Source organism: Phocoena phocoena, chromosome X (assembly GCF_963924675.1).
Source record: "Phocoena phocoena chromosome X, mPhoPho1.1, whole genome shotgun sequence".
Classification (NCBI taxonomy): domain Eukaryota; kingdom Metazoa; phylum Chordata; class Mammalia; order Artiodactyla; family Phocoenidae; genus Phocoena; species Phocoena phocoena.
The window spans coordinates 30,298,949-30,305,028 of record NC_089240.1 but is presented as its reverse complement, the minus strand read 5'-3'; the positions used below and the strand labels follow the sequence as shown (position 1 = coordinate 30,305,028).

Below are 6,080 nucleotides of genomic sequence, written 5' to 3'. Positions count from 1 at the left end.
TGAAACTGAAGGCGCCCTTTATTTTAATCCCTGCGCAATCCCATTTCCTTCACTTGTTCCCCAGAGGCAACTGCAATCATGATTTTCAGGCTATGGTTCTATACTTTTACTATGCACATGCACCCACATTCACCAGGGACCCCTACCTCACCCCACCCCACCCCAGTCTATCCCCATATACCCACATTATTTATGAGGGGAAGACTGATTTTGTGTTTTCCAGGACCCTATGGAACACCTTCTCCCTCCCACTGTGGAGATCTTGAGCTGCATATGGTTGGGGTGTGGCTGTGTTCAGAAACTCCTGGATACCTGTTTTAAAACTTAAAAAATGAGAGATTTGCCCACATGAATCAACCAGAGACCTTTATTTATTTATGAACCAATAACTTTATTGGAAGAAACGGAAAAACTGGAAGAAAAAAACTTACGTGATAAAGTCCAGGAAAAGAGAGTCCTGCACTTGTTGCAAAAAAAAAAAAAAAACCAAAAAAACTTAAGTGAACTTCTTCTGCAAGGGCACTATTGCCGTCTGCATGGCAGGCACGGTGACCAGGGCTCTGGTCACCCCGTGGCTCTGGGGAAGTACAGTCCAGGCTCAGTTCTTCTTGTCGCTGTCGCCCAGGGTGAGCTTGTCAAAGAGGTACCCTGCCAGGTCGACGTCCGGGGCCCCCATCATGCTCAGGGTGGTGACATGACCCTCCAGCTCTCTGATGAACGCCACCTGCTGGCTGAGGTCGTGAATTGCCAGGAAGTGGCGCAGGTGGGGGTCGGTCTTGTCGGTGGCCAGCTGGTGCAGGTGGAGCAGGCTGTGGTTCACGAGCTTCTCCAGGAACAAGGCGCACTTCATGTCCTTGAAGCCGCTCTTTCACTTGTCACTGCCTGGCTCCCTGATGTCTTGGAAGTTGAGGCGGCCCCCGCGCTGGTTCTGCAGGCGCATCAGGCCCTGGGCCCGCCCGCTGTGCTCGTGGGAGCAGCGCAGGAAGAACCGGGTGAAGTGCTTCAAGGCCACATCGTCGTGGTCAAGGTAAAAGGCCGCAGCCAGGCACACGAAGGAGGTGTGGAGCTCCAGGGTGAAATGGCTGTTGATGGCGGCCTCGCAGTCGGGGTGGTAGTTCTGGCGCACCTGCGAGGGCGGCGCTGGCAGCGTGGCGGGCGTGAAAGCCAAGGTGAAGGCGAAGCCGCGGGGCCCGCGGTAGCTGCCTCGGAGCGCTCCCATGTGGTCGAAGAGGGCAGCCACTCTGGGATGGACCGGAAGGCGGGTCCATTACCCGGGTTTGGGAGGAGGGAAAGGAGGTTCCGGTTCCGTTACGGGGGGGCGGGATTGGGAGGGTGGATGTGCACGGAGTGCGGGGCGCGAACGCTGTGTCCCAGGTTACATCCAGGCCTGGGTGAGGCAGGCCGACTGCGCTGAGCTTCTGGCCTAATCTTTTAAAATGTTATTCATGAATATAAGCGCAACCGTTTTGAGTTAATCAAGTGATTCTTATTTGAATAATGCCTTAATGTGGTTCTTTCATTAAACAGTTCTTTTGTGGTATCATTGATTATATTTACTATCACAGAGCTCTATTTGAAGTTAGCTCTCCTCAGTGACTTCAACACCCATACTAATGACACTTCTGATAGCCTCTTCACTGGGTTCCTGGACCTTATTAACTCCAGTGATCTCCACTTTTCTTTTTCTTTTTCTGGTCACGTTCACACTTGTCTGACAGCAGAGCACCACCTCCAAAGTCTCAGTGAATCTTGCCACCTCTCCAGCTTTCACTCGTTTTGAACCTTGTCTTCGCTCCCTTTGTTTTCTCTCATCTCTTAATTTTCCAGCACAGTCCTAGAAACACAGCCCCTTTCACCTGATTTACCAATTTCCTTCCTCTTGGGTAAGTGCAGACTTCTCTTTTCTTCGTCAGAAAACAAAAGGCTTAGATGCATTCATAGAGAAAGAACTTAACTGTGTGGATGTATTTGTCCCTTCCAACCTCATTTGTCCTTTCACTGCCACTCAGCAAGCATTTTTTTTAACCCCTCAATTATGTTGTATGGAATGAGCCACAGTGGTAGGAAATACCATTGATCTCAAATTATCTTTCATTCATTCATACAATAAATATTTATTGATTACTTAATATGGCCCAGGCACTGGTGTGGGATTTGGGCATATATTAGTAACAAAGAGAGACAAAGTCTGTTCCCGTGAGGTTTGTATTCTAGTGGAGAAGCAGACCAGAACAAAACAAAACAAAAAACTGCTGTTTTCTCCCTTTATTGTCTCAAGTAAATACGTATAAAATATTACACATGTATATGATATTAAAAAGTCAATATTTTCTTAGAAGTTAAGGATATTATAGTGGAAGACATAAGACCAATCTAGGTATTTATAATTAATTAATTCAACATTAATTCAACAGCCATTTATATACAGTACTCCAAATATGTGTCATTGTTTGACTCTGGAGATACACAGAAGAATCAAACATGGTCTCTGTTCTCAAGGTACAGGAAAGAGTGATGGACTGTTTTAAGTGCTCTCAATGGTTTTAAAGTTTTTGGATAAAATAGCTGTTTTCACTTAAAGTTTTATTACCATGGCTTTGACTAATGTACTTTTTTGGGGGGGTCTCTTTATTTCTCTTTGAAAGCTCATGCTATGCTATAATTATTGTTTATGAAGGAAGCAAAGGATCAAATATCAACTGCCACATTGTAAACGTATCTAAGCAATTTTAGAGGCATTTAATGAGTCTGTAAAGAAATAGAATAATAACAATGTCTATTTGATAAGTTGATTTTAATAATAGAATCATACATTAGAGTTGGAAAAGAACTACATGATCAGTTTCTCATTGTATTCTATGTTTGCTTAACACCAGTGTTTAGTCTTAATATAATAATAATATAATTGCAATCTTTCAAAAATTTCCTTGGAAGAGTCCATTGTAGACTTCGCTGGAAGAATCTATTTAAATAGAAGAAATCTTGATTTTGTAGAACATTTTCTCATTATGTCCCAAAATTATTTAATAATTTATCTGGACAACTTTACTCTTCAAAAATTAAAATAATACTATTGAATGGTTATATGTGTACTAAGGGGTGATAATGGTGTTTCTCAGATGTTTTATCCCTCATCATTACTTACTAGGTTAGAAGATAATGTTAAAATACATGTTATAACTAAGAGAAACCTAAGGTTTAAAATCTAACTTTTTTAAGGGAAATCAATAAACTAGCATGAACTGGAACCTCAAATTTCCATGAAGGAAATATACATATGTATAAACAAAAACATTGCATCCAGTTTTTCTTTAATGAGGAATGTAAAGCTAAATACAAACACAGAATGAAAAAACTTCAGGGCATATCATGTTTTTAGAAAAATTTAAAATTTTATTTTTTAAATTTATTTTATTTTTAAATTTTTGGCTGCATTGGGTCTTTGTTGGACACGGGCTTTCTCTAGTTGCAGCGAGTGGGAGCTACTCTTTGTTGCAGTGTGTGGGCTTCTCATTGCAGTGGCTTCTCTTGTTACGGAGCACGGGCTCTAGGTGTGTGGGCTTCAGTAGTTGTGGCATGCAGGCTCATTAGTTGTGGCACATGGGCTTAGTTGCTCCGCGGCATGTAGGATCTTCCCGGACCAGGGCTCGAACTCATGTTCCCTGCATTGGCAGGCGGTTTCTTAACCACTGTGCCACCAGGGAAGCCCCCCAATTTAAAAAATTTTGATAATCAAATTTTATAGTTTATAACTTGGTCTGTGCTAAGATAATGTCTTTTAAAATATCAATATAGGACTGTAGGATGAAGGTTTCTTTGAAATGTTTGTGGGCAGTGTTGGTATTATGTTAGGATTCTCCAGAAAAACAGAACCAATAGAAGATATATTTGTATATTATATAAAATAAGGAATTGGCTCACGTGATTATGGAGGCTGACAAGTCTCAAAATCTGCAGTTGCCATACTTGAGACCCAGGAGAGTCCATGGTGTAAGTCCAGTCCAAAGGCCACGAGGCTCAAGACCCAGGAAATTCAAGTTGAAGGCAGGAAAAAACAATGTCCCTGCTCCAAGGCAGTCAGGCAAGAGGAGTTCCCTCTTACTCAGAGGAAGGTCAGCATTTTAATTTTATTCAGGCCTTCAAATGATTGTATGAGGCTCATCGACTTTAAGGAAAGCAATCTGCTTTACTTAGTCTACTATTTCAAATGTTAATCTCATGGAAAAACACCCTTTCAGGCACAAACAATAATATTTGACTAAATATCTGGGTACCCCCTGGCCCTTTCAAGTTGACATATAAAAATTAGCTATCACAGTATTATTCATGATAAATTCAGAGTCAACAAATAAAAATTCTCATGCTATAATCTGTTTTGACTTTCAGTTTCCTTCATGAATTTAAAAATGTTAAACAGTTACACAACTGATATTAGACAGTAAGTTCTGACTCCATGTCAATGATTAGCTCTCATTCATTCATTCAGTATATTTCTATTGAGCACCTATTATATGACAGGTATTTTATAGGTACTAACATAAAAACTTGTTCTATAAACTCCTCATATTTGTATTTCTTTTGTAGCTAAGTGCTAGTAAATGTTTCATATAATTCCTTCTTTGAAAATTAATACATGAAGTAGGATCAATGGTATAATCTTAAGGAAGTAGGCCATAAGTAGCAGCAGTTGGTGGCTTATCTCACTTTCTGTGTTGTGTGTGTGTGTGTGTGTGTGTGTGTGTATACATATGTATAAATAAATCATTTAATGAGAGGTAGTGAAAAGTGATGCATCAATATTATATATCTCTGGGCTGTTCACTCTGCATTACCTCATTATTACAGATACTGGATTAAATTTGATTATTATTACCCATATTTTACAGATAAAGAAATTGTGAATTAAAGTATGTAACATGATCAAACACAGAGCTTGTAAATAGCAGAGAGTGACACTCTGAACTGGATTCCTCTCTAGGTAGTTTGGGAAGTTTGGTTGGACCATGAACTCCTTTAGAGCAAAGACTGTTCAACTTGTGCTGCTAAATTTCACATAGTAGGGGCTCAAAAATATAAATTAAAATATTGAGTGGCCTATTAAAAGCTTTAGTCTCATTATTTCTCCAAATTAAAAAAATGAGTGGGAGTAGATGTTGAATATATATTTAAACTGTTTCCTTTAGAAGGAAACAAAATCAAAGACACCCAATGGTGATAAATTACTATTATAATTTTACTTTAATATGCATAAACATAAAACCGGGCATAGAAATTGGTATGCTTTTATAACTGTAAACCTAACAATTTGTAAATATATGCAAATACAACTATAAAACTATTAAAATTAAGAAATTCCAATTATGCATCAGATTATGCTTTTTGTCTTAAACAAAGCCCCTTCTCACTGAGAATATACTAGTTGACGAGATGCAAGTTTCCTTTTGAATGTGCCATGCCTGTGCCCCGATATCCATGAAACATCTCAGTTCTCTACCACCCTTCTTTACTGAAGACATGACATACTTTAGCTCATATGATGATTCATAATGTACTTCTGCTTTCAGGTAGTGGAAGTCATCATTCAAATATTGTCTGTCCATGTTCTTTTTTATTAGTTTGTGAAAAGTAATTCTGATGCAGTTTGTTGATTTCATGAAATACCATTAAAAGTCTCAGTAACTTCAATAACTGAAGAGGCTGTTCAAACTGGGAATTGAGGGACAAGAGAGCTACTGACAGAATTTTAAGGGATAACACTCTTCCCTTTGAGTTTCATTCTATGAAACTATTTTTCACTTCCCAGTCATCACTTTAAAAGGAAAGTTTAGTGTTTGCAGCTGGTAAAATGTGACTATAAGGGTGGACATGCGACAGTTGTCCTTTTTACACTAGAACATGCCAGCCTAGCAGCAGTCACACTCAGTGTGATTCAAAACACACACGCAGGCATGGATAGTGAGTTTGTGCTGCTGCATTGAGCTATAGACAGATCAAGATAATTCTGAAAATGCTTCTAGTAATTTTTCATTTGGATGTAAACACAAGAACAGATCCATGGAATTCACAAATACAGGTAGAGG

At 39.6% G+C, this 6,080-nt stretch overlaps 1 pseudogene; it reads right to left on the bottom strand.

The window, feature by feature from the left end:
- Positions 1 to 598: 598 nt before the first annotated feature.
- Positions 599 to 1,219, bottom strand: LOC136142053 (ferritin heavy chain pseudogene; annotated as a pseudogene).
- Between the last annotated feature and the right edge of the window lie 4,861 nt (positions 1,220 to 6,080).